This window comes from Etheostoma spectabile, chromosome 6 (genome assembly GCF_008692095.1).
Source record: "Etheostoma spectabile isolate EspeVRDwgs_2016 chromosome 6, UIUC_Espe_1.0, whole genome shotgun sequence".
NCBI classification, from domain to species: domain Eukaryota; kingdom Metazoa; phylum Chordata; class Actinopteri; order Perciformes; family Percidae; genus Etheostoma; species Etheostoma spectabile.
In genome coordinates, this window is record NC_045738.1 from 27,990,214 (window position 1) to 27,994,356 (window position 4,143).

A 4,143-nucleotide genomic window follows, 5' to 3' on the forward strand; every position below is an offset into this window, starting at 1 on the left:
ACTGCTGGCATGGATTATAGGGCCAAACGGGCTATTTGGGGAAAGGCCAGTCAGGTCCAAATGGGGCTAGTGGAAGAACACTGGCTCCACTGGCCTCGGGGAGGGCTTTGACATGACTGCAATCAAATCTAGCAATTGAACTGGCTGCCCTCCAGTTCGGCTCCAACCCGCTTCATAGTCATTGTCCTTCTTTGAAATAATGTTGAAAATAACACAATGAGCTAGGCGCAATTGATCTAATGATTGTCTATGAGGAGACATTTCTGTTCTGGAACTCCACCTGAAGTTGGAGCTCCCCACCCCCCACCCCCTTATGATAGTTTGCTATAATTTGGCCCTTGCCCTGATTCCCATCATTCCAAACTTCCATCAAGTCCAAGATGCCTGTCTGTGCTCCTCATTGATTCGGCTTAGAGTCCCCACCTCTCTGGAGAAATACCCCCAGCTCAGGAGGATTTACTATTGATCCCCACTTCCTGCGGGGGGTGATATACCCTTATCCACACACACATTTAGTCTCGAGCTCACCGACAAGGTGTGCGGCGCAGATATACAGACAATATTATGACAGAAGAGATGGACTGGGAGAGAAAAGTTTCTCCGAGAGACTATGGCAGGAGAGCTGACCCTTCATTCAACCAGGAGTGAAACTCCTCAGTTTAGAATCTGTATGCGCTGATCGATGTGTCTTTACGTTGCACTGCCCTTTACAGTATTGTACTACCAAGCTCTTTATTACTTTAATGTCTTTCTAGTGATGTCATCCAGAGGTCATGCCCAGAAACAGGGGCTTGTCAGTGGCGTTTTGATTGGCAGAGGCGCTTTGAGGCCCAGCCAATGGTGGCCCGGTGTGGCAGCTGGTTGTCATGAGAATGGGTAGGCAGGGCAGGGGCTTTGTTAGCGCCTCAGCCATGCAATGGAATCGATATCTAACCCCCCCCCCCCAGGCATCGCTGTGCTCCCCCGGTCAGCCAGCAGAGAGAGGAAGACAGCAATGCTCACACTCACTCCACAGCTCCAATACTACAGCTCACAGCTGCTAAATGAGTGGGAGAGGGGGGTCTGAGAAGAGAAGACAGAGCAGTCAAACATTTCAGGGACCGCCATTCCAGAGTAATGAAGCATAGCAAGAGAATATACCTCTGCAACATTTGATAAAGATGGGCTGACACACCAGTCCAAATAGGTTCCTCTGTACGCCGGCACACGTCTATCCATCACCGCTCCGCGTTACAGGCAGGAAGAAAGGAACGGGGAGGGCAGTAAAGGGGAGAGGGGGGGCAAATAGACAGCAAAAAGAGAGTGAAAATTGACTGACAGTGAGGGAACAGGTGGGGAGGCAAAGGTGGATAGATGGAGAGAGAGAGGGAGTCGGTGTATCCTTGGCAGCTGGTGGATCCTATCAAGGCCGATTGGCTGGTGAATGAGGCTCGGGAGGCCCGTGTCCTTGTACCCACCGGTTTGTTTTTGCGCTCACTCCCTCACTCCGCTCCTGCAGCGAAAGACAATAAAGAAGCAAATGAGTAAACGTTGCACATTTTACGTCCTCATCATCCCTGCACTCTGTCTCTCCATCTGTTACTGCCTCACCAGCGCCGTAAAAATAGACGAGAGGACTGGAAAGAAGAAAAAGAGAGGAAGACGGCGGTAATGTGCGCCTGGAGTCATGTTTTGGTAAAAGTTTTAGCTAAGCTGTTAACATGAACCTTTGGAGAGAGTAACAAATGTTTTTGATATGTGTCAACAAGTACATTTGTACGTCTGGCAGTATTTAGCCACAGTGGTGCTTTGAGCTAAATGCTAATCTTAGCATGCTAACACACTCACTTTTCATATTCTGACATGCTGATGTTTAGCAGATATAACATCATGTTAACCATGTTGGTTTAGTGTGTTTGCATTTTAGCTATTGAGCACTAGACATAAAGTGCAGCTGATTGGTTATAAACTTGAAGGATCAGTGTGTAATTTTTAGGGAGGGCTCTATTGGCAGAAATGGAATATAATATACTATGTTTTCATTTGTGTATAATCACCTGAAACTAAGAATTGTGTTTTTGTTAGCTTAGAATATGCCTTTCATATCTTCATAGGGAGCAGGTCCTCTTCCACAGAGTTTGCCATTTTGCACCGCTGTGTTGCTACAGTAGCCCAGAACGGACAAACCAAACACTGGCTCTAGATGGGGCCCTTTGAAGGCTATTCTACACCCTAAACGTTCCACTTCCGGGATTGCTCCGTTGCCGACGGAAATTCTGCCAGATTTCAATCATTTAGGCTGGATATCCATTGCCTTGGGCGGGGGCGGCTGTGGCTCAGTGGTTGCCTGCCAATTGGAAAGTTGGTGGTTCAATCCCTGGCCCTGCATTCCCATGTTGAAGTGTCCTTGGGCAAGACACTGAACCCCGAGTTGCCCCTGATGCTGCGCCATCGGAGTGTAAATGTGTGTGAGTGTGTATCTGATGAGCAGGTGGCACCTTGTACGGCAACCTCGGCCACAGTGTATGAATGTGTGTGAGTGGTTCCTGTATGATGTAAAAAACGCTTTGAGTAGTTGTTAAGACTAGAAAAGCTCTAAATAAATACAGTACATTTACATTCCTTTGTGTTGGCGTTCTAACCTCTGGTTGATTTCTGAGGACTATGGGTAACTGCTCCTCAGATCTCTGCAGGGTAAATCCAGACAGACAGCTAGACTATCTGTCCAATCGGAGTCTGTCGACAAAAACAACTTTTGAACGTACACACTTTCCAACAAAATAAGTTCCTTCCTGTGGCTATTTTGCAGAGGCGCCTAGCACCGCCCATGACGATTGTGATTGGTTTAAAGGAATGCCAATAAACCAGAGCACATTTTTCACCTATCCCAAAAATGAGACTACCTGAAGGCCACCGCTTGGAAAGTGAGGGGTGAGGGTTGGTTGCAATCTTCCACCTCACCGCTAGATACCACTAATTCCACACACTGATCCTTTAGGGATTAGTATTGATAAGTATAAATCAAACATTTGCACTATATGATAGGTCAGAGGATCACTAAAACCAGTATTATACATCCTATTTTACATCCTCTGGGGAACATAAAATGCATATACACAACTTAATGGAAACTGTTGATATATCTCAGTCTGGACTAAAGTGTGGGGGGGGGCAGCCAACTGACCTAAGAAAGCCAGTGGCCACTTTGCTGAAATGGCAGTGACCTGTGACCTTTACCAGAAAGATTTAAAACATTACCTTAAACATTGTGTCCCTCCACATCAGTCAGCGTTGGAACCATTCCACCTCTCCTATCCCGTTGTGTCACAAATAATAGCCCCATATTTTCACAGTGGTGTGGAATCAAATTATAAATCCAATGAATCTGTCTAAAGAGAAAGTAATACGCTGTATCTCTAAGTAATATCACTGCCCTCAGATTTGGGGAGTAACGGAATACGTGCAACAGTGCTATGGTTAATACTGTAACCAGGATACAAAAAAGGTCATTGTTTTTTGTTAAAGTTAAAGAAAAGAACGTAATCACGATGCAATACATTTATTGAAAATGGGGATCAGTAGCAGGATTACAAGATAAAAAAAGAACATATTTAAATAAACAAGGATATACTACCAGAAGATTTGCACACACACCACTCTGGTGTAGAGTGAAACTATAGCTAACAGTTTCCAAGTCATTATCATGGGCTCAAACGTTAGTGGAAAAAAAGCCTTTACTGGGTGGACATTTTGCCATTATTTGTAATGTAAGCAGAAAAGGTGAACAGCATCACAGCCCAGTGCAGGTTAGGCCCATATTTGGTGTTGAGGAAATCCTAAAGTGACGGAAAGTTATCAAGTTATGTTATTTTAATATTGTGATACTTGGATTCGGACAGTCAGGCGAGGTCGGTGACTCGAGTCTGTTTGGTGTGTTCCGTGCCGTCGGAGGGACCATCGTCCTTCATTTTGGCCGACCTGACATGCTCGGTTAAAAGGCGGGCACAGTCGGACTCAATGACCAATCTGATTGGTAGAGTACTGACCAGTAAATGAAGAGCGGGATGAGCGAGACTTGACAGACAAAAATCTTTTAAACTGATCTTTGGCAATCTGAAGTGAAGACAGAGTCAGCAACTGCATGGCCTATTTCTCGCTTAAAAT

The 4,143-nt window shown here is 45.5% G+C and overlaps 2 long non-coding RNA genes across 2 annotated transcripts in view; one reads left to right on the plus strand and one right to left on the minus strand.

Annotated features, from left to right (window-relative positions):
* The window catches only part of LOC116691129 (uncharacterized), a 6,668-nt gene extending 5,586 nt beyond the window's left edge, over positions 1-1,082 (plus strand). The window contains exon 3 of the long non-coding RNA XR_004332430.1: positions 1,071-1,082. This is a non-coding gene — a long non-coding RNA (uncharacterized LOC116691129). The remainder of the gene's footprint in view (positions 1-1,070) is intronic.
* A 1,120-nt stretch (positions 1,083-2,202) lies between these two features.
* LOC116691128 (uncharacterized) overlaps positions 2,203-4,143 on the minus strand; it is a 19,313-nt gene continuing 17,372 nt past the window's right edge. The window contains exon 3 of the long non-coding RNA XR_004332429.1: positions 2,203-2,293. This is a non-coding gene — a long non-coding RNA (uncharacterized LOC116691128). The remainder of the gene's footprint in view (positions 2,294-4,143) is intronic.